The 25,745-nt window shown below is 36.9% G+C and overlaps 1 protein-coding gene across 1 annotated transcript in view; it reads right to left on the reverse strand.

Annotated features, from left to right (window-relative positions):
* PACRG (parkin coregulated) overlaps positions 1 to 25,745 on the reverse strand; it is a 514,981-nt gene that overhangs the window by 319,128 nt on the left and 170,108 nt on the right. The gene's annotated exons all lie outside the window — the stretch shown is intronic.

The raw sequence follows: 25,745 nt of genomic DNA on the forward strand, positions 1-25,745 counted from the left end.
AGCAAATCTTCCTTCAAGACTAAGGTTAATCTCAATGTCTGAGTTTTCATACTTCTTCTAATACATTTATATATATTTGTTTTAACAAAACTTTAAGCAAGTATGTTTAAGGCAAAGAGGAAAAATGAAGTGACATTCACAAATTGCTTGGGCCTCTGCATCCATCGTGGACCAAGAATGTGACAGAGCATTACTTAGCATTACTTTAATTTGCTAATGGAACTCCACTTCAACTCAAGTGCTCTAGCCAAGGTGCTTCAGAGTTCTCCTATGTTATGCTCATTGTGATTTCCAAATTCATTCATAAAAAAATAAGAATTTTATAGGAAAGATGTGAATGGTTAAAAAAAAAAGAATGTTTTGTCATGGATCTACAATACTCTGATTTTTAAATATATTTAAACTAAGATGTTAAACAGCAAAATGGTAAAATCTGTCAAGACTGCTACAAGAAATTCAAAGTTCTACAAGCCCAAACACTGAAAGTCGTCTAAATATACTAGTATAGAATGAAAGAATAAAAAAGATAGATATACATACATAGATATACATACAAGGATTATATTTGTATTCATCTCCCTGGATATTTTTTGCAAGATAGAAAAGGATTGGAATCTTCCGATTATTGAGGTTTCAGAAATATGTTATTCTGTGTATTTTGGGGTCAGGAAGATGAGAGGCAAGGAGCGATAACACTTAAAACAATTAATGTAAAAGAATTTCTACTTCTGGATACCTTATATCAAACTAAACCAACTACTCCAAACAAATAAAGCGTTTATAAAATGCAAAAACAAGCCGTTTGAAGGCATCAGACAGTAACCAAGGCATCTAGGACTTGAAAGGTCAAAGTCCCAGAAAAAGGAAGATGCCTAAAAATTCACCAATGGTTTTCCTCCTTGGGATACATTCCAATTCACTTCATAGGGCGTAGAGACTAAATGGAAAACAATGGCCTAGAACTTCTGTCAGTCTCACTGGGTTGGGGGAAAATATTGGAATTCAGGGTCTTTCTGTCAACTAAGACTTGCAGCTCCAAGATCCTAGGGAAAAAGGAACCACAGAGAAGTGAGCCTGACATTTGATGCAATTTCCCCTTGAGACATTTGCCACCTCAGCTCCACCTGCCCAGGAGAGAGGCCTAAAACCATGCAGAGAGCATCTGTTAAGAAGCTAAAAATCTAAGTAGAAATTTAAACATTTTAGCAATGCTGAAGAGGCAAGGAGTGCTGGGCCTGGCAAAGGGATACCTAGTAGACACCTCAGTCTTTCAGGTGAGCCTTCTTCAGAGCTAGGCCCTAAGAGCAAAGGAAATTGGAAATAGACTAGCCCTCATGAAGCTTAAACAACAGCCTCAAAGAATCTGATTGAGGTTCACCTAGTATATGGATCTGCCTATACACTATTTGCACTTAAAAGTGTATAATATCTCTGGGGAAATATATTATCCAAAGTCTCAAAACTTTTTATACACAATTTCTAGCAGTCAATCAAATATTACCAGTCAGGCCAGAAACCAGGACCAAATGACCGAAAGCCAAGAATAAAAGCAGATGATTAAAAGTGATTGAAGGTGAATTAGACATCATTATACGATATGGACGTTAAAGAATTATAATGTATTCAAAAAGAGACAAAAATGTGAAGAATTTCATCAAAGAACTGAAACATATAAAATTAATCAAAGGGAAATTCTAGATCTGAAAAACACCATTATATTTTGAAAGCAGGAATTCAGCAGATAGGTTTAGGAGTTGATTAGCTATACTGAAGAGATGACTAATGAACTGGAAAACTGGTCAGTACAAAATATCCCAGTAAACATAGAGGAAAAAATAGGATGAAAAATTTTAAAAAGAGAGTGGGCAACAGACACATATCCTATGTTATATGTGCTTCCCTGAAGAAGAAAGATAGAGAATGGGCAGTAACACTGAGAGTGATACTGGCTGATAATTTTCCCAAGCTGAAAATAATCCTCCCTCCCTCCAGTATGTGGGGAGAATAACTCTTTCCATTCCCTATCCCAATTAAAGAAAGCTGCCTAGGAATTTAATCATGTTAAAGAAACTATAATTTCAAAGTTCCAAAGGATATTTTTAAAAATTATTTATTTATTTACTTACTTACTTGGTGTTAAGAGTTGGTAAGGAGAAGTGGACTGTTTGTTTAGTGAAGCTTCAATTTTGGTTCTGCAAAGGAGGCTGAATCTAGTCCAAGGTGGGAATGGAAATAGCTCACATGTTCTACATGGAAAGGAGCAGCCACTTGGGATTTGAGGCTGCAGCTACATAGTGGGTAAGAAAAGGGTTCTAGAGTTGGGAGAGCTGAGAGGGAGTCAGAGAGAATTAAAGGAGACATAGGTGGCCAAAAATCCCCAAACAAAAAAAACCTTCTGATGTCAGGGAATTGTGGGTCAATTTTTAGTAGGTTGGTGTCTAATATGTGCTTTTACTCCGCTTTGGTTTCCTTTTACTGTAATGTGCTATAATCTCCACATATTTTCCCAAACCCTGGGTAAAAGCAGATAACACACCGGAGACTTATGTTAATGGCACTTTGCGGGAATGAAAGAAAGTGGACGTAATGTGCACGATGCAAAGGGAAGAGAATCCCACAATACAGGAAGTCACAAAGTTAAATACAGTAAGTCCCCTACATATGAACCTTCAAGCTGCGAACTTTCAAAGATATGAACGTGTGTTTGCATGTCCAATCACGTTAGTTCACGTGTCTGACGTACATTGTCACGTGCGTGCATCCTCTACAAGTGGGTGTGCTTCTGTGTACCAGCTGAAACTAGATTTGCAAGAGGACGACTCCATTGAACTCCTTGCTGTGCAACGAGGCGCTTACTAATGAAAACCTGATGGAATTGGAGGCCCAGAGAAAGGACGAAAGGAGACAAGAGGAAGAAGAAGCAACTGAAGAACCAAAGAGATTCACGATGCAGGAAATGGCAAGGGGATTTTCTTTATTTGAGGAGGCATTGTTAGTTTTTGAGGCACAGGACGAACCCAAACGTAGAAAGGTACACGAACGATGCAGCAGCCATTCAGAATGCAATCCAGTGCTACCATTTCATCTATGACGAGAAAAAAAGAGCTACTACCCAGACATCGTTGGATCGTTTTTTCAAGAGGGTAGATAGAATTGAATCCAGCAAGGAACAAGAACCTGTGCCATCAACATCAGACATGAGTGAAATTGCAGCTTGCCCTCTGTCTCCTATTGCTGACAATCCTTCAGCTCTGCTACCTCCCACCTCTCCTTCCTCCTCCATTCAGTAACTCTTCTTGCCTGTTCACTTGATGCCAGCTCCTGTATGCCAGCTGTTGTACTGTACTACTGTATTTTTCAAGGTACTGTACTGTAAGATTAAAAATGTTTTCTTTATTTTTTGTTTGTTTTTAATGTATTATTTGTGCAAAAAGTATTATAAACCTATTACAGTGTGGTACTATATAGCCGATTGTGTTAGTTAGGTACCTAGGCTAACTTTGTTGGACTTATGAACAAATTGGAGTTATGAACGCACTCTTGGAACAGAACTTGTTTGTGTGTAAGGGACTTACTGTAACCTAGTACAAAACCAGGGAGCCGCTGGAGAGAGGAAGGGGGACAATAAGCCGCTACATTCGCACAGTACATGGATGAGGGCTTGAGTTATTCTGCTTAACAGTAAAGGAGAGGGGGGACCCCAAAAGGCCAGAAGATGTGGGGACACCAGGTGGCAGACATTGGGATTACACAGTCTCACACACGTGAAAGAGAAACATGTTCACTATACGCATTAAGTATGTGTACATTCGCCCATGTAATTTGATTTAAAAACAAATTCTGAGTTCTAAAAATATTTTTTATATCTTGTACTGTAGTTGCTGACAGTCTAATAAAAACTCATTCCTCCCAGACTGTGAATGTACAGCAATGACCCTGTGTGCTGGTGTGTCCCAGACTGTGAACGTACAGCAATGACCCTGTGTGCTGGTGTGTCCCAGACTGTGAACGTACAGCAAAGACCCTGTGTGCTGGTGTGTCCCAGACTGTGAACGTACAGCAATGACCCTGTGTGCTGGTGTGTCCCAGACTGTGAACGTACAGCAATGACCCTGTGTGCTGGTGTGTCCCAGACTGTGAACGTACAGCAATGACCCTGTGTGCTGGTGTGTCCCAGACTGTGAACGTACAGCAATGACCCTGTGTGCTGGTGTGTCCCAGACTGTGAACGTACAGCAATGACCCTGTGTGCTGGTGTGTCCCAGACGGTGAACGTACAGCAACGACCCTGTGTGCTGGTGTGATTAAATGATGGTGCTTGTCATCACTGCCCCTCATAACATTTCACCCCTCCAAAAAAGTATCCCGAAAACAAACCAAGACAGAAGGACAGACTGTCCCCTGAGCCTGCTGATGACAACAAGTGAGGCCAGCTGAGAATACTGGTGACCAGTCCAGGTACGAGGTTGTGGAGGGAGGAGCTTTAGATGTTATCTTCATGTCTTGTGAAGGGACAAATCCCTTTCTGATGCTATATGATTCTTAGAGAAGCAGTCCTCTTGCTCTCTTTCCTTCCTTCTGGACAGACACACACACACACACACACACACACACACACAGATAACATAGAGAACCACCTACAAGAGAGAACAGATAAGAGGATGTATCGAGTCCCTGCCTTGCCTAGAACAGAGCAGGGTCTACAAAGTTTGAATTATCTCCACTTCTCTTCCAAACCTGCCTCTGCTTCTAACTTGCTCTCTGACCTTGGGCAAATCAGGACACCGCCCTGAGCTACAGCATAAATATTTGTAAAATGAGATATTTGGAAGATTTGCTCTTGATGCTTCTTTTCAACTGTAATATTCCATAGCTCCAGATCCATGATCCAGAAGAAGTATAGAAATCTATTATAAGGAGTGTTGACATGCAATTAGAATTAGCAACAAACCTAAATTATGGGTTTGGTTCAGCTTCACTTGAGAAAATACTTTGACATTCTAGTTTTGATTTGCATCAATAATTTCAGAAAATATAATTACCAGTATGAACTAATTTATTGCATGGTTCTTAATTTAAGAAAAAGGCTGACAGCAGGCACTAAATAAATTTTGCAAATTAACAAATGTAATTATGGATTTAAAATATTGCTTAAATAAAAATAAAATAAAAGTCTGGCACATAAGACAGTATTCAATAATATAACAGATCATAAAACGTGTTTCTAGCCTATGTTAGAGTCAGTTAAATGAAAATAATCCTCCCAATATGTATGACTTTTTTATTACGCCAATAATTATGAAAGGAAACTATCTCTTCAAGGTAGTTAAATGATTTGACAGATAGAGTAGGTAGAAATATATATATAAAATACAGAATACCTATATCTATATATTCTATATTTACATTATATATAGGTATAATAAAATATAGGGAATGGAAAATATAGAAGACAATAAATGGGAAAGAAATAAGAACAAAGAATGGGAGAAAATAAGGAAAACAAGAGGAGAAAAGGTTACAGTTAGAGGAAGGAGAAAAAAATGACATAAGAGATGAAAAGGAAAATGAGAAAGTGGAGAGGAGAAGGAGGGGAAGAGCAAGGAATAAAGGAAAATACTGAAGAGAAGAAAGCTGAGTTGATTATCTTCCCCTCCCCTCCACTAAACTTGGGTCTCTGGCAGTGCTGGCTCTGGACCTCAATTTGGGATTGGCTGACAATGGTTGCAAATAAACTGCAAAGCACTAAGCAAGGGAGTGGTTTCGTTGCCTTATGCCTTTCCCACGTGTCCACTTCCGAGACTGGAAGTCCCTGGTGCAGCTGAGTGAGCAGGATGTGACACTAAACGCGTACGGTTGTTGTAGGAAGGCTACACATTGCACTGCATTGAGGAAGATATTGTTGGTAAACACACCTGCAAGCCTCAGGTGGAGAGGTCACTGCTGACTTGCAACCTGGAAAGAAGAGGTCCATTCTCAGAATGGAAACTAGTTTGGGCAGTGACCTTGGATGTTTCAGGCTACTGAGAAAGTAATCCCTGAGGGGAAGGTGCTAAGCTGCTGCTCTCTACTTGTGGGCAAGCTGAGCTCCAGAAAGACCTCTTAACCTCCAGATGAGGGCTCTCCATCTTTAAACGTCGGTCTGTTCACAACCCTCCTTTCTCACTCTACACCTGCACAGTCCAGGAGCTGCATGTGGCTGTGAGCACTTGAAATGTGGCTAGTGCCACAGGTTGAGATGATATTTTGAATATATTGAGCTAATATCATTAAAATTAGTATTTTTAAAGTTTATCTTTATTTTCTTAAATGTGGCTATTAGAAGAATTTTAAATTACATATGTGGTTCATATATATCTATTGGTCAGTGCTGCTCTACACAGGCTACCCCAAACTTAACCATCCACTCTGGTAAATATATCAGCCCAGATCTTTCTGTTGAGCTTCAAAGCAATACATGCATTTGCTAGTCTGACTGGCACTTTCAAATTCAGCATATTCCAAATTCAACTCGCCTATCTCACTCTCATCAGAAACCCATCCTTTTCCCCATGTTCCCTCTGAAGTCACACCATTCACTAGCGATGTAAATCAGAAACCTAGAAGTTGTCCTTGACTTCTCTCTTTCTTCTTGCATTCAACAACTAACTCAATCTTATAGATGTATGGTTTCTAAAATATTTTAGAAAGGCACATCTTAGTAGGAACATGAAAGTAAGTAGTGAAACTAAAAATCAAGAAGTGTCTGACAAATTACAAATATATACTTTTCAAATAAATTATTTGCTTTTATATAATACAGGGATATTTCCTAAAACAGCCTATCAACAAAAGCAAGAGTTAGAACCCATGTTTAACAAAGTGATATCCAATATAAGTAACTGAAATACAAAATTCTTATGGAGACAATACATTGCTAGGGTGTCATTCATCTCTTGGTGACACCAGAATGTTCCAAAATATCATCTGCTTGGCAGGATTAAGTGCCAGAATGTACCCTCACCCCCAATTCCAAGTATATTTTTGGGGACTGCAAAGCAATGCTTGCTTTAGGGAATTGGCTAAGTGAAAATAATATGTACATATAACAGCTTAGTAACACATAAAGCATGCAATGAAATCATGTTGAGTGAATAATATTAATAAATATTCATTTTATACTGTCCTCCAATTTTCTATGATCTCTAATTTTTTAGAATTTAAAATTTTTCTTCAAAGGGCTTTAGACTTCAAACCTCTAGCGAGTACATTTTGATTTTGTTTTTCTTTTCAGTCACAGTAGTTACGAAATATTTATAATTTCTCTCAGATGATAAACAATGTTACATTGCTTCTTATTTTGAATACCTAGAAAACATAATATAGAGTTTTAAGAATTCTTAGCAATGTAATAAGGACATTTTAAATAAAATGTGAAAACCAGTTTAAGAAAACCACTTGATTTCCTGGCCACTTTCACATCTGGGAGATCATTTGATAACACTCTCAAGATTCCAGTAGTCCCTAAAAGTTTTACCATTCATAGTCAATATTGTATTACAAAACACAGTTTCCCTGCATATTAAGCTTTTTATCCATCCACAAAGATGTTGAAAAGGTGCCAGTCTTTGTTTTGTTTAATAACAATGGACAATACTGAGAGCATTTTGGATCTCTTTAACTTTCTTATCACCTTGACCAATTCAACTTCTGCCTCCAGCCCAGATGGAGTAACAGGGACTAGATTTATTCTCCCTCCTTAAAATAGCAAACAGCAGCATAGATGGTACGAAACAATGGTTGTTCGATACTTAGCATCAAGCAGCACAGGACTATGGTCCCCAGAGGAGCCCTACGATGGCTCCAGTTCACCGCCTGGTGCAGAGCTAGAGAGGGCCTACACAAAGCCAGATGGAGCTGGGAGTCCTGGGAGGTCAACATGACTACACTTCACAGGACAGAAGAGAGGAGACATTTGCTCAGGGAAAAAGAGAGAAAGCTCTGGAGACCTGCAGAGAGTCTTTGACAGAATACTGATTGGTGCATGCACGTAAGGAAACTGCCTGAGCCTGTGGAACAAACCACCCAAAAGGAGCGGGGGAAACACTCCCCAAAGTGTCACAGGGCTGGGACTAGATCATGTTCTCACCAGACAGAGTAGAAAACCCTCATGATTTAACAGGCACTGGGAAGAGGAATCAGATGGGTATTGGCTTAGTAATAGGGAAAAAAATATCAACCCTAACTTATCAAAAAGATTTAAAGAAAACCTTGGAAAGATGAATTGTTTGCAGGTAATTTAACTGCTTTCCAAAACAATGCTCAAGAATATTTAGAGGCACACAAAAATATATGGTTCCAAATGTATAAAATTCACAGTATTTAGCATACAAAAAAAAGTTCCCAGGCATCCACATAATAGGAAAATAGGTCCAGAGGGAAGTGAGATGCCCAGGGATATAGTCAGGCTCCCTTGTCAGACACCAGCTCTTCCTCTCGAACACTGGCCTTGGATGTGGGAGAAAATAACGGAGGGGATTTTTATAAGGCCCTGCCGCACAGCCTGGTCGCCTAGTGGAAGAGGGTGAAAGGCTTTGCATGAACGTTGGCAGGTCAGCCTCACGCTCACTCCCCATTAGTCCTTTCCGGGTCTATACGATTCTGGTTGATTGAGGTACAGAGTATAAAAAATGGTTTAAGTTCCTCAAACAATCTCCTGTAACAAGAAGTTGTTTATGTAAAAACACATTAACATTCAAGTTTGGTTTGTAGTTCAGCTAATTATTGCAGTTTGTTCCATTGCTTAGTTCAAAAGTCCCTGAGTAGAAATATATGTTTCAAACTATCCTCACGAACATAAAATATAATAGATACATTATTTTGGAAATGGTGTTTTATGAAAGCCTTAGGCAGATATCATATGAATCACATTTATTTTCACATTTCTATAGAATTTAAAAATAAGAGCTTTTTTCTCCCTATTATCTAGAATATAAACAAGCTCTAATTTAAATATGGACTGAAAAACTTTACCTTCTGTTTGCCTACCTAAAAATACTAATTTTGCTAACCGAATTAGTTTCTCTCTATTAGTTGTGCTCTACTGAAAATGACAGAGTATTTTTATTTACTGGTATTTGATGATGACCTGTAGCCAGCTGCTGCGTTAGAGAACTACACTCATGAGGCCAAGACTTTCACGCTCTGAATCACTGAGTTGTTCTGTTGCACAGTCACTGCCCACGCTTCATACCCAGTCAACAGTTTTAAAAATATTTGCCAATAGTTATAAAAGAGACTAGGTAAGGGAATTTGGATGGATTGACACAAATTTAGTAACTAGAAACATACTGATTCCATCACTTACTCATCCATCCAAAGCTATCAGCCTCCACGGTTATCTCTGCCATCCAAGAATCTATAGTAAGGAACCCAAAGAAGAAAAGAAGTGGCATGCAGGTGGTAAAATACGACATTACCAGGGTGGGAGCAACTCTAAGTGCATATCTACTACTATCTGGCTGGTATAATACCAGATATCATAATACGTTAGTTTTTAATTTTTCTTAACAATCCTATTGTTTCCTTTTTACAGACTGAAACGCTCAAGCCTCAGGGAGTTGATTAACTTGCCTGAGATGATAAAGCTGGCGAGGTGGATGCAGAGCTCCTGTGCTCTTCCTTTGCTGCCTCCTTTCCTCCCTCCCTTTCTTCCTTCATTCCTTTTTTCCTTCCTCCCTCCCTCCATCCATTTCTTCATTTAGTAAACAATAGCAAGCGCCAAACATGCACCAAGAGCTGCGCTTGGGAAGAGGGATGGTGAGATGGCAGAGCAAAGAGAAAGAGTGTAAGAGATGAGGCTGAAAGAGTTGGTTGTGGCCAAGCCCAACCTGGGGTCAGTGGGTCTCATCGTGCTTTGGCCTTGCAGGGGCCTCATCTCTTTAGAACAGGCAGATGTGCACAGGTTATTTTCATAAAATGTGTATATACATACCTGTACCTTATATGTGTATAATTCATTGATTTATTATTATATAGTTATTTGAGTTACTTATATCAGGTAAATTTTAAATGTTTATAATCATCTTAAATCAATTTTAATGCGTCATGTACACTAGAATAACACAAATACATGAGGGCATACATTTCTGTAAAAACCTAGTTCAATGAAATTCAATGCAATGCCTTCATTCAATTAATATTGATTCACTCAAGGACAACAGTATGTTGGGGAAGGATTCATTGTGAACAAGCAGCCTGAAAACCCTGTTGATGCCAGCTCCACCATGCCTATCACACATCTGCATCCTTCCTTTCCTTTCCCGCTGCCACCATTGGGTATTACTTTCACTGAACCATTGTTATTAACCCCCTAGCTGGGAACCCTGGGTTCCTCTACTCCTTAATCTAGCCCATTTTACACAGTGCGACAGGAGCATGGCTCAGATGACTCATGACTGAAAAAGCTTCTGCCTTTTTCTATTTCCTGGATACTCACACACTGTCTTTACGAATTAACACCAAACTTCTTATCTGGTCACTTTAGGCCTCAGTTCTTCAGAGACTGTACACTATCTCTTTGTGCTTATTCCCCACAAATCACAGGCATGAACTTTATACACACAAAACATCTTTGTCGTTCTAGAAACGTATGGTACTTTTCTGTCTCCATGTATTTGTTCATGCTGTGTTCTTTATCTAAAATACACCCTCTAAACCACTATGTGTCCCAATATTGCATTCCTTAAGGCTTATCTCAAATGTTATTTTTTAAATATGCAACTAACTGCTTCCTCTCCCTTATTTGAACTTCTACAGAGCTTGATTCTCTCTTCAGTCATAATGGTCCAGCTGCAAGTTTTAGCTGCCTTATGCCAGCATCCCTGGATTCTCTCATCTTTGTATTATCAGTCTTGTATGCCAAATCACTACAATATTAATTATTAAATTTAATAAGACAGCCCGTGAACTTGGTAAAATTATTCTTTTGTGAAACAAAAAGGGAACCTAGAGAAATACATTTTTATTTGGAGGTAAAAGAGAATAGTTTACTTACTAAGTAATTGGCTAAGCCTGCTTAGGGTTGCATACTTTCACTAGCTAGCAACTGGACATTTTTTATTATGTTCCTCAATTGTTTACTAATTAATACATATGTGTTGTAGTTTCCTTTGAAATGCAGCAGTCATTTTATTCTATTCTTAAAAATGTTTCTCATAATCATACCTACAGACATGCCCTCCTTGAATACACACACCGCCCCCTTCCCACCATGGTGTCATGATATTTTTCAGTTTTCAAAATCATTGTAATGGTGCCTGAAATACCAGAAAACAAAACCGAAGCCTGGAGTGCAGTTCACTGAATGCCCACAGTTGCTCCAGTGATCTATAGTCACGTCTCATTCTTAAAATTGATGAGAACATGAGATTTCAGAAGTGCTTTATTTTAAGTGTATCATTATAAATTGGCTTGATATTCATTATTATAGTACAGATAATTATGAGTTCATCTGGTATTCATATGGATGTCACATGCACTTCCAGAAGCATTACACTGTAATTTAGTATTAGCTCATGGTCACTAAAAATAAAATGTTATCAAATTTTCCAACAGAACACATTTTTTAATGAATTTAATCCAGAAAGATTAATAAATAATACCTATGACAACTGGCTTCCTTCTACAACGAGGAGAAAATGGATTTCTAATTTATTGAACATTATTAATTTGAAATATCTGGCGGTCTAAAAACTCCTATATTATAGAATCTACTAACAAAATGACTAGGAAAAGTAATAATCTGTCTATCTATGTGTTAAAAGGTTGATCACTGTGTTACTATCACTTAAATAACTAGTCAGATAGCACAAAATTTGCACCTTGTCCATACATTTGCCATTTACAGAATGGTCTACAGTCCTAAAGACTACAAGAATCATTATACAAACATGAATGGAAGCCTACAAATATAAATATATTCCATTTTGTCTGTGTTTTCAGGATGTTTATTATCTCCAAACACGGTTGCTAAATGAAGCTCATACTTAGAAGGAGAAGGCAGACGAAGCAGGGGAGACTTGGTGAGAGAGTGCACAGGATATGGGAGTCAGAGGTCCAGTAATGCTGTGCCTTAAGAAAGCTCAGAAGCTGACTTAGAGTTTGGAACCAAAAGACTAAAGGCAGGAAAGGGAGAGAGCTAGGAATGCTTTCTTCATTAAAAAACTTGCATTGAGGTGTGCATTCTGATTTTAAATGATGTCTGGTTACCTGAATCCAAACCTGTTCTAATTTTTCTCTAAAATGGACCTGGAGACACGTGTCCCCTGAATCAGAGGCACAGGGCCAGAATGCTGACATTTGAGAGTTCTACTCCTTGAGGAGCATTGTATTTTTCAACTCAGAAGTAAGACCATTTGCCCAGACTGCAAATCTCCCTAAATTCCAAGCAGAAGCAGAGGAGACTGGTGGTAGCCAGAAGACTGAGGGATGGTCTCACTGCTGAGGCTGAAGATGAGAGTGGCCCCCCTTCCTGTGTACCTCAGGGGGCCAGGAGAAGTGTTCATGAGCATCACTTCAAGGTTTCTTCATATAACTCAACCTTATAAGTAAAACCAGCAATATCCAAATTTAGTTTTCTCAAAAAAGGACTGTTAATATGAAGCCAGCCTTAAAACCAGGCAAAAGTGACACCGCAAATGAAGCTATAGGGCAACGTGGAAGGCACGGCCTCCATAATTAAAATATTCTAGGAAAGAGACAAAAATAAATGCATTCTGGGAATTATACTTTTTCAGACAATTAGAAGACAAGGCAGTATGTGTAGAAGAAATAAGCCACCAAGAGAAACTGGAACTTTGGGAGTATCATACACTAACCACCGCTGTTCTGAGAGAGGGATCTGTCCACTGTATCTGTGGACAGAGAAGAGGACTGAGGTCTGTTCATTCATTGTGTCTCTTGTCAGATATCGACTCTTATGAGCTCTTGCTTTGTTTGAGGATATGTAACAATCTGTACCCTCTGACCACCGTTACCCATTCTTCCTCCACCCCATCCCTGGCAACCAGCAATCTGCTCTCTGTAGTTCTGTCTTCCTAGGTTCCACACATAAGTGAAATTATATAGTATTTGTCTTTCTCTGTCTTTGTTATTTCACTTAGCTTAATGCCCTCAAGGCCCATCCATGTTGCCACAAATGGCAGGATTTCCTCCTTTTTTTATAAGAAAAAATATTGTAACTGTGTGAGGTGACAAATGTGTTAGTTAACCTTATTGTGGTAATCTTTTCACAATATATACATATACAAAATCATTACATTATACACCTTAAACTTGCACAATGTCATATGTCAATTATATCATGTATGATATAATTATATGTTATATACATATATATGTCAATTATATGGAAATTCTAAAAAAAATTTTAAAAACATTGGCCTGTAGCCTATAAAAGAGGGAGAAAATAGCATCTGAAGACCTAGAGAAAGTATATGTTTGTAAAACTTATCTACTTGTATGCTGCAGTAAAAAATTTCATGAAACTATTTGGTCTCTGGAACAGAGTACCACATAACATCGTCTCTACAAAAGAGGAGAATGTCATAAGAAAAACAGGTTAAAGAAACAAACTAAACAGAATGAAATGCAAAAGGCACAGTATGTGATAAGAAATCTATACTTTAACTTCCAGAAGGACTGGAGAAAAACAATAAAGCAGAAAATATATTTGAAGAATAAACAATATTTCCAAATTTGGTGAAACACATAAACTTATAGATTCAAGAATCTTAAAATACTGCAAACTGAATAACTCCAAAGAAACTATGCCTGGACTTAACCATTATCCCACTACTGAAAGTCAAGGATAAAGAAAATACTCTTTGAAACAGCTAGGAATAAGCAACACATCACATACAGAGAAAAAACGATTCAAACATCCACAAATTACAAATTTCTCATCAGAAACTAAAGAGGCCAGAAGATAGTGGGATAGTATCTATTTAAGGTGTTAAAAGAAAAGAACTATCAACTCAGAATTCTATACTCAGTGAAAATATCCCTCAAGAATGAAGGAGAAATAAGAACATTTTCAGGTGAACAGAAACTAAGAAACTTCATTGTCAGTATACCTACTTTACCAGAAATCCTGAAGGAAATTCTGCAGAGTGAAGAGAAATGATATAAGGAGGAATCTGGAACTTCAGGGGTGAAGGAAGAGCAGTAGAAATGATAAATACCTGGGTAAATATAAATGCACTTTCCTCTTAAGGTCTTTGAAATGTATATACGACTAAGCAGCCCCAAACTTATATCATGTCTTATGATGTTTTCAGTGTAGGCGGATATAACCCAGATCACATTATAGCATAAAGGTAGGGAGGGTGGTAAAGGGACCTCTGTGGTTGCAAGCCTTTTACATCCATATCAAGCAGTACAATATTAACTCTAAGTAGGCTGTGGAAGTTTAGGTATGTATGTTGTAATCCAAAAAGTAACTTCAAAAATAATACAAAAGATATAGCTGATATCTAAGAGTACATTAACATGAAATACTAATACATTCAAATATTCTTAAAGGAGGCAGGAGAGGGGAACAGAGTAGCAAAAATAGTTGGTACAAAAAGAAAGCACATAATAAAATGATAGACCTAAATCTAGAAATATCAATAATCATACTAGATATTAATAGTACAAAACAGAGATTGGAAAACTATAGCCCACAAGCCGAATCTGCCTGCCACCTTTTATTTTTTTAATGCCTACAATCTAAGAATGGTTTTACATTGTTAAGTGATTATATTTAATATATATGTGTTTGTGTATATATATATATATATATATATATATACTGTATAGTCTTCAAATTTGTCTTTTGGACTGATACACCTAACATATTTATTATCCGGCCTTTAAGAAAAATTTGCCTACCTCTGATCTAAACACAACAATTAAAAGGCAGATATTGACAGAGCAGATTTTTAAAAAGCAAGACTTAACTATATGCTGCCTAGAAGAGACACACTCTACATATTAAGACTCAAATGGATTAAAGGTAATTAGGTGGAACACAACATAACATGCCAAAAATATGTAAAAGAAGTCTGGCATAGCTATTTAAATATCAGATTAAATAGATCTCAAGACAAAGACAGACATTTCATGATAACAGACCCATTCGTTAGGAGGACATTATAATTATAAATGAGCATGTCCCTAATAATAATCCCCCAAAATACATGAAGCAAAAATTGACAGAATTAAAGAAAGAAATAGACAATTCCACAATCATTGTAGGAGATTTTAACATATCTCTCTCAGTAATTGATAGAACTAGACATAAATGAGTAAGAGCTGAAAAACAAGCTCAGTCACCTTTATATAACTGACAGTGATACAATGCTACATCTAACAAGAACAGAATAGGCATTCTTTTCAAATGCACATAGTGTATTTTCGGAGATAGACTTATATATAGGCCATAAACAGCTTAAAAGTATTACAATCATGCAGAATATATTCTCTGACCACAATAGGATTAAATCAGAAATAGATAATAACATATTTGGAAGAACTGCAAATATCTGGAAAATAAGTGGCACAGTTCTAAATAACTCACGATTCAAAAACAAAATCACAAGGGAAATTAGAAAGTATTAAACTAAATGAGAACTAAAATGCAACATATCAAAATTTGTGAGATTCAGTAAAGCAGTGCTTAGATAAACACTTAAACTTTAAATGCATGAATTGAAAAAGAAGAAATACCTAAAATGATTAACCCAAGGTTCTACTTTAAGAAGCTGCACAAATAAGAGAAAGTAATCTCAAAGTAGAAGTAAAGAAATAATAAAGATAAGGCAGAAATCAATAAAATAGAAAACAGACAATAGAGAGTATTAACAAAGGCAAAAGATGAATCTTTGAAAAGGTCACAAAATTGCCAAACCCCTAACAACACTGATCAGGAGAAATGAGAGAACACATATCATCAAAATATCAGGAAGGAAAAGGAAGTTATCACAGCAGACTCTACAGTTGTTAAAATGTTAATAATAGGGCTTCCCTGGTGGCGCAGTGGTTGAGAGTCTGCCTGCCAATGCACGGGACATGGGTTCGAGCCCTGGTCCGGGAAGATCCCACATGCCACAGGGCAACTGGGTCCGTGAGCCACAACTACTGAGCCTGTGCATCTGGAGCCTGTGCTCCGCAACAAGAGAGGCCACGACAGTGAGAGGCCCGCGCACCGCGATGAAGAGTGGCCCCCACTCGCCGCAACTAGAGAAAGCCCTCACACAGAAACGAAGACCCAACACAGCCAAAAATAAATAAATAAAAATAAATAAATTTATTTTAAAAAAATGTTAATAATAGAACACTGTAAGCAATTTTATGCCCCCAAAATTGACAAGTTAGATGACGCAGACTCTAATAGTACAAGTTACCACAATCGTCCATGAACAAATAGAAAATCTAAATATGCCTCTATTAATAAAAGTGAACTTGTTATGAAAAACTTTTCCAAAAAAGAAAACCCCAGGCATAGATGGTTTTACTGCTGAGTTTTATCAAACATTGAAGGAAGAAATAATACCAAACTTACATAAACGTTTTTAGAAAACAGAGAAGGAAAGATCACTGTCCAACAAGTTTTAGGAGGCCAGTATAACATAATACCAAAATTCGGCAAAAAATTTTTAAAAGAGAGACAATTATAGATTTTCTCATGAGATAGTCACAAAAATTCTTAACAATCTAAGAAATCAAATACAGCAATATATGAAGAAAGTAATACATGATGACTAAGTTGGACTCATTTCAAGAATGCAAGGTTGTTTTAACACTTGAAATCACTCAGTGTAATTCAGCATATAAAATGAAAACAGGAGGGAAAAAATAAGATCATATATATAATCATTTATATTCTTATATATCAGTGTCAAAATATTCGAAAATAAAATTTTATATTCCACTTAATGATAAAAGTTACAAAATACCCAGGAACAAATCTAACAAAAGATATTCATGACTTATACACTGAAAATTAGAAAACATTCCTGAGCAAATTCAAAGATGAATTAAATAACTGAGTATATACCATATTCATGGATTGTAACTGGCAATTGTCCCCAAGTAGATCTACAGATTCAGTGCAATCTCAAACAAACTTCCATCAGTCTTTTTTTTGGTAAAAATTGGCAGCTGATTTCTAAAATTCATACAGAATGCAAAGGGCTTAGGAAAGCCAAAATGAGTAAAAACAAAACCTGGAGGAGTTAAACTCTACCTGATTTCAAGACTTGCTATAAAGCTACAGTTTGAAATCGGCAAAAATAAAGACATATAAATCAGTGGAATAGAATAGAGAGTCTAGAAATAGACCCATATACATAGATCATCAATTGATTTTTGATGAAGATGTCAAGGCAATTTGATGGGGAAAGGAGAATCTTTTCAACAAACGATGCTGGGTAAATGTAATGTCTGTGTGGAAAAAAATTAACATCAACTCACAGCTCATACTGTACATAAAAATTAACTAAAAATTGAGCATAGCACTACATGTAAAACCTAAAAATATGAAACTTTTACAAAAATAAACAAAACACAGATCTTGGGGTGGGCAAAATTTTATTAGATATTATACAAAAAGCCAAAACATAGAAGAAAAAAATGATAAATTAGATTTCATCAAAATTAAATACATTTGCTCTTCAAAAGACACCCTTAAGAAAACCAGAAAGCTAAACCAGACTGAGATAAAGTATTTGAAACACATGTATTATAAAAAGCACTTGTTTCTAAAATATATAAAGAATACTTCCAACTAAATAATATGACAATTAACCCAATAAAAATGGGCAAAATATTTGAGCAGACACTTCACAGAAGAAGCTACAGAAGTACATAAAAAGATAAGCAACTTCATTAGTGATGAGGAAAATGACCAAAGAGGTATCTCACTATACATCCATTAGATTGGCTAAAATTAAAAAGAATGAACATACCAAATGGTTGGTGAGGCTGTGGAGAAACTGGAATGCTCATATACTGCTAGTGAGAATGTAAAATGGTACAACTAGCTTGGAAATTTACTTGGTAATTTCTTAAAAAGATAAGCACATGCCACTTACCATAAAAGGCAGCCATTATACTCCCAGATATTTCCTCAAAAGAAATGAAAATGTGTGTCTAAACAAGAACTTCTACTCCAATATTCATAGCAGCTTTATTTGTAAAAGCCCCTAACTGGAAATAGCCCCAATGTCAATCAACAGGTGAATGGATAAACTAATTACAGCATATCTATAAAATAAAACACTATTCAGAAAGTAAAGAGAAAGAATTACTGCTACATGCAACAACAAGGCTGCACGTGAAATTCATGCTTAGTGAAAAACCATTACTTCTCAGTCAAATGAAGTATAAACATGCACTGAAGACCAATCAGTTCTGCTCCTGGATCTGTAGCCCTAAGAAATCAAGTTCATAAAGAGACAAGAAGATTCAGTGCAGCTTTATTTGTGACAACAAGGCATTGGAAATAATCTGGGAGTTCATCACTGGATAAGAGGATAGGTAAAAATGGAAGATATGTGCTAGGGAGTACTCCATAGCAGTTAGCAGCAACAGTAGAAGGATACTTTTAATGACTCGGATAGATATTATAATGGACACATTCATTTTCCCCTTCCAGACCATCTCTGCTCTTCGCTATGAGAAGCTGACCTGTATGGTCAACATTAACAGACTCCAATACCTTCTGGTTTACTAATAGTGGGCTTTGGCACAAGAATAGCAGAAGAGTGGAGAGTGAAAACAGGGTATTTATTCCTCTGGCTCCTCTATGCTAGGTCTTCTCCACTGTAGGGGGGGGTTACTACTCTCAAGGCAGCTTTTTCTACATGATCTCCAGTTTCAAGTAAACTTCCTCTCCTGTCAGTCTTTGGGGCCTAGGATAGTAGCTCAGCTACCACTAGCCCTAGGTTACTGCATTGTCGCTTGGTTTGCCCTCTCTTCATAACTTTGTAAATCTTTGCAAATAAACTCTCCTTAAATTATCTTGAATTTGAGTAGAGAGGAATTTGGTGATATCTAGTAAAGCTAAAGATGGGCATTTTCCATGACGCAGAGACTCTGCTTCTGGTTATATACCTAGAGAACCGTCACACATATGTGTACCAGGAGAGATCTACAAATATAAAATGTAAATACTATATATGTGTATATATATATATTTACCATATATCATATAAATATATACCATATATTCATTTATTTTTACTGCATATATTGTGTGTGTGTAAATATATATATTACATACATTTATATGATATGTAGTATGTATATATGTATACTGGAAACATTCTGAACACAGTAGCTATTTTCGGCCATTTTATTTTCCAAAGGATTCAGACACATTGGAAAAGTTACCACCAGTTAAATAACTTCAATTAAGTAACTCCAGACAACTGGCTCAGAACATTTCATTTGTTTTTGGTAACAGGAGGTAGAAAATCTATAGGTTCTAAAGTTTGAGTAAGAGTTATTTTTGGAAGAGAACAAAATCTCATGCACTTGTACTTTTAAAACACTTTAGGTGAAATTGTACATCTACCTGAATGGTATAATTCTTCTATCTAAAAACAACAAAACACACTTTATTGTGCTTGATCACATTATAATGCAGCTGTGCTTCATGCAAAGCAGAAATAAATGAATGTAAAATGAAGCTGTTTGCTTAAAATAACTTAGTTCTTGATTTCAGTTGTCTTAAGTAAATGAAAACAAGTTGATATCAGTGCAGATGTATGTCATGACTTGGAACGTATATCAATTATCCTACTAAAAAAATTATCCAGTATTCTCCTAATCTTCTTAATATGACACAGTTTGGTCACTTATCCTTTTACGTGAAGCCTAACTTTATGAGTTTGGGATGGTAAAATGAGCTATACATAATCCTCAGAATTACTATAGCCAGCTAGTGCTGGCTGCCAGTGGTTTGCCAGAAGGTGAGAAAGTTTCTTTAACTTTTGGTTTGATCCACTTTTCCTCATTTCTGGGTAGGTCTCAGAACTCATCTGCAGAGAAAATTATGGGCAATGAACTGCTAATGCTTCCATCTAGTGCTTTGAAGACCCAATTATCTCTATTTAGGCAGTCTGACACATGGAAATGGAGAAAAGAAACCCAGTTGAACTGCATCCTGAATAAACTTCTGCTCTTGTGAACTAGACATACTTTTCAATAGATCTTGTTCTTCTAGGGGAACAAATCGCTAATATCTACACAAACAGCACAGGGGTTGAATAGAATAGTTTTTTTTCAATTCAAATTAAAAAATTGTCATTTATTCATCAACTATCTCAGTTCACCTACCCAAAGGGATAAACATTAAATATTTTAAAAGTAGTGTGCTCAACTATAGCAATATCTAAAAGCTGTTTGGTTCAGGTTACATTCTTATACAGAAAACAATCATTAGTAGAAAATTTATCTAAGGTAAGAAAAATATTTCCCTGGACCATTTTCCAGTCAATAAAAACAAGTTGTGAAATCTTGGCACAGTTGAAACTGCAAGGGTTTAGAATCAGGCAATCCTCCAGCAGAATATTCACTCCCAAGTTTAGAACCTGTGTGCCCTTGAGCAGGCTACTTAACCACTCTGAATCTCACTCTACTCACCTCTAAAACAGGAATAATTATCAATATATTTATTGCAGGGTTAATGAAAATTGAAGAAGAGAACACTTAGTATATGGAAACGATTATCCTTCTCTTTTTACATATGAGAACCCAGAGGTACACAGGGTTAGGCACTTTGCCCACAGCTGCACAACTGGCAAGTGAAGAAGCAGGGCTTTGAGCATTAGTCTTCTAGCTCTGCAGCTTGCACTCAATGCACACCGCCTCCCAAATGTTTCTTCACCAGCTGTTTTGCAGAGAGGAAATAGGGAATTGTTTTGGTGTCAAACTGGTGTGAATCCACTCATTCATTCATACATCCATTCACTCACTGATCAACCATTCATTCAATGCTTATTACGTGTCAAGCTCTGTACAAAATACTGAGAGATAATTCATGGAGGAAAATTTAGATAATTCACAGCCCCTACTCTTAATAAGTTCATTGTTTAATGGGGAGATATACCCATAAGCCAAATATTATAATACGGTATGATAAATGCTAATGATATGTATAGGCCCAAAGTACTATGGACATGTAGAAGAGTAATATCTAAATCTGTCTAAGAAGTGTAGAGAGTGGGGTCAAGGAAGGAAATTTGGAGAAAGCAATGCTTAAGGGTGATTTTACATGATACATAAAGACCACAGTGTGGAAGGGCTTCAGGTAGAAGATATAACTTGAGGAAAATCTCTGTTATGAGAAAGAGTAATAAGACTATGAGGTGGGAAGTAGTACATGAAATAATATGACTGTTTGGAAGAATCACAGGGAGTTCTGTGTGGCTGGAGTCGAGGAGAGCGATTGGAAATGAGAATAGTAAAGAAGGACAGGAAGAAGTTAGGTCGAGAGGAACCCTGTGTACTAAGAAGTTTGTACTATATCTCGGTGCTCTTTTTTTTTTTTTTTTAATTGGGGTATAGTTGCTTTACAATGTTGTGTCAGTTTCTGCTGTACAACGAAGTGAATCAGCTATATGTATACATATATCCCCTCCCTCTTGGACCTCCCTCCCACCCCACTCCCCATCCCACCCATCTGGGTCACCACAGAGCACAGAGCTGAGCTCCCTGCGCTATACAGCAGGTTCCAACTCGCTATCTGTTTTACAGTCCCAATTAGGAGAGTGTTATTTTCAGATCTTATTCTAGAAAGATCACTCTGGTAGTCTTGGATACAACTTTCCTCTCCTGAAAGGGTAGAGACGCAGGAAAATAGTCCAACAATTTGTTGTGCACATCTGCTGTTTTTGCCCATCCAAATTCTATCCCCCCATCTTTTAGTAATAGTGTCCCCTGCCCTTCCTGTGGGGAATCAACCCCCTATGTTTTAAGTCAGACTGATCCCACAGCCACTGGTGATGTGTCCATAGCCAAGGGGTGGACATACAATTCAGGTTAATCAAAGTGCCCCCCATCTTCCCGTCTATAGTGACTGGATCCTTGATGTTCTTGTCACCTAAGGCTGGCTAATCGAAACTTATTCCAGCTCATTTCTGCCAATTATCGGGAAAGATGGTCTGCTGGGGTTGATGAACCTACAGAATGTGCCTCTTCAGCTGCCAGGATGTATCATCTGCCATGTGGCAGAGAGCCTTCTGAGAGATGGTACCATGATAAAATAGTTTAGAGCTTTTAGGACTGGTCATGCCTGAAGACAGTATGCCACTGGACTTCTGTACATATGCCAACACGTTCCCTGTGTTGTACTTAGGCTACGTTGGGTTTCTTTAAAATACAACCTAAGTAGTCCTATAGAGTATTACTCTAAAACTCTAATAGCTATTAGAGTAATCCAGTTTGAGACTGCAGAAAAGTATGCCTCTGGAATCATAGATGTCTATTACTTAGAACCTATGTATGCAAATTTGGACAACTTGACTAAACTTTGAGCTTCAGAATCACATATAAATGTAACATCATTATTGTTGCTTGTCCATTAGAAAAAGTCAGCAATATGATTTGATCTAACTGTTGGGTTGGCCAAAAAGTTCGTTCGGGTTTTTCCGTAATCTGTTATGGAAAAACCTGAACGATCTTTTTGGGTAACCCAATATGTGCCTCTGGCTAAATTCCAGCATTTAAAAATCACAAGTCAGTGACATCTAGTGGTAATATACCCAAATTGCAGTTTCGATTTTTTTTGAGAGGCACAAAAATCTCTTAAAATTTTCTGGAAATGCCACTTGGAGTTTTTCTGTTGTGATACATAAATGTTTAAGTTTTCAAGGCCTATGAGATTTAAATCACTGAAATCAGACAGAAAATACTTGAAGACAGTAGCTATTAATAAGTCTGGTCCTTGAGATTTGGCTATATACATTCTGAAAGATAAAGGGGACTCAGCTCACTGTTCTACTGGAAGAATGGACACACACTGAAGACATCAGAACTTTTTTTGAAATGTGTTTCATAGCTTCAACAGTATCTGTGAGTCTAGTTCAAATGGAAATGCAATTTTTAGAAATAATAGATATGAAATAATACAGTTCCCCCTCCAAAAAAAAAGCAAGCCACTCATATGAAAAGTTCATGGGTCTATATGTTATTTGAGATTATGGATTAAAATAAACTAACTCATTCTTTTTCCTACCATGTCATGCTTGATGAAATTCCACCAGACAAACCTTGACTTTGGGTCCTATAATCTAATGGGACAAATCTGTAGAAAATATTTTTCTATACTTTTTCCTTCCTCTTGACCAGAACAATTTTCAAATGATGCCAAGAGTTGATTTTCAGACTAAAAAAAATTAGGAATGTCCAATTGGAAGAAAGAAAATTATATAATTTCAAATCTGCTTCACAAATGAGTTCAGATATCCACTTACTAAATACAGAAAATAGGCATATATTGATAATATTTTTAATAATGCCACTAAATATAAACCATTTCAAAACTATAGAATAGAAAGCAGACATGTTTAAAAGCTACAAGATTTAAAGAGCAAAATTTGCAAAAATAAATGCATATTTTCCAGGAAAAAAGTGTCTTGAATAGAAAAAACATCAGATATATGCAGATAGTTAAAATAAAGAGCTCATGGAATATGAACATGTGCTTTTCAATAATGAGGCTTAGTTTTATTTGGGGAGGCTTTTTACTTAAGGCTTCTGCTTAAGAAGCATTTCATAGAATATTAACTTTCAATACCCTAAAAACCTTAGCTCCTCACATTAGTGAGAATTCCACATTTTAGTACAATTTGTATCTCCCCACATTTATACCTTTCCCTAAAACCCATTGGTTTTCACATGCTGTTAATACACTAGATTCTAGAAGTGATTGTGCATTTCCCATAATATGAACATTTCTCCAATACTTTAGATTATGATTATTATTTTCAGTGAAATTTGCTTTGAGATACAGAGATTCAAGTAAAAAGTGGTAATGGATGTTGAGTCTATTCTTCGGCAATGTGTCAGTTCCCTATAGAAATCCCAAAGTCAGAGGGATTAAGACTTTTGACACTCTGAACTCCTTCTGAGATGCTGCTTGTATTGATGTGTAGGTAAACACCACGGAAGAAGAGCTGGCATCACCTACATGTGAAGAAGGTCAAGAGGAAATTCCAAACAAGCACATTCATTGGTGCTTGCTATATACCGTACCATTATTACAAATATTAAATTTTCTCTTAACATGGGTGATAACTACATTTCCTAAATGTATTGATGTTTAACTCTAATTACGTGATTCTTTTAAATATGATTTGGCATTTAAAACTGTTGTAGAAGCACTATTCTCTACTGATTATTTAACTTATACTAAAAAATTTCCATCCTGTCAAAGTTATTTCCAACACTCTAAAAATGCTCATCAAAAGCAGAGACAAAGCTATTACCTGTAGAGAAAATTTTCTTTCAGAGGAAAGAGGGATTGACTGAAAGAGCAGAATTATGAGCGTTGGATTAGACCAGCACTTACATATTCCCTCTTTTGAGATATTTCTTTTGGATCAAGGTAGAGTTATAGAAAGTAACTCTATTTTAATTACTCTTTTTTGAAAAAAAAACATTATTAACATTCAAGGCCAACATTTAATAAATCTCCATGAAGAAGATGATAGTAAAAAATTCTAAAACCTTGCTGCAGCTGGGAATCAATTTTTCCTTTTCTTCTTCTTTTCTTTTCCTGTCAAAATCAAAATAAATTCTAACTTTGATGGGAAAACCATATGAAACAGGAATGGCAAAAATGGCACCTGTGCCTAATTCTCTTCCTCCATCCCTTATGGTTGGGGAGACCACAGGTTCCAGTTTGCCAGGGACAATCCAGGCTCCTGCCTGCTGTCCCTGCAAAATTGATAATCAATCTTCATTTCACTGTCCTTTGAGAGCAGTCTGGACATTAGATAGATGCCCTACTTGTAGTAGACACTGCAAACCAATGTGGCTTCAGATACAGTGCTTCAGGCGGCTACTGCCAATCAGTCATAGCTCAACATTAACTGAAAGTGAAATTAGGTGGATAGGCATTCACATAAAATTGAGAGTGCAGTATGAAAAAAATTGAAATATTTGTCATGTTAAAGTGCTCTCTTCCTCTCCCCCTTTCCACTAAACTGTAGAAGAAAGAGCAAAGTACTAGGTATCAGGTAGTTTTATTTTTGGTCTTGATGATCTTTTGGCTTCAATTTTTTATTTTTGAAATTAAAGTGTTGAATTAGATGAGCTGTGGGATTTGTTCCAACTCCCACTCTGTGACCATGTCCCTGGTGTCTGATCAGCAAATTGAAAGGTTTCCTTTCTTTCATAATTGGTAAATTTGTTTAAGCGGCAGTAAACTAAAGTGCTATCTCTCTGTTACTGTTTTTTTTAAATACTCTTCAGAAAGAATTCTTTCCATCCTTAGGGCCCTGTCCACCCCATTCACACAGATGCCAGGTGACAGTGCAGACATCCCTCCTGAGCGCCAAACATTATTAAATATCTCCTCTCTACCTTGGCAAACCCCAAACTGAACAAATATGTTGGCTTCTTAAAGTAATTCCTCCTTCCAGCACACCTGTCTCAGGTAATGGTGTTACCATCTACCTTGTTCCTCAAATACTGGCCTTGGCTTACAAGGGCCC

The sequence above is a fragment of the Eschrichtius robustus genome, chromosome 9 (assembly GCF_028021215.1).
Source record: "Eschrichtius robustus isolate mEscRob2 chromosome 9, mEscRob2.pri, whole genome shotgun sequence".
In the NCBI taxonomy this organism is placed as follows: Eukaryota; Metazoa; Chordata; class Mammalia; order Artiodactyla; family Eschrichtiidae; genus Eschrichtius; species Eschrichtius robustus.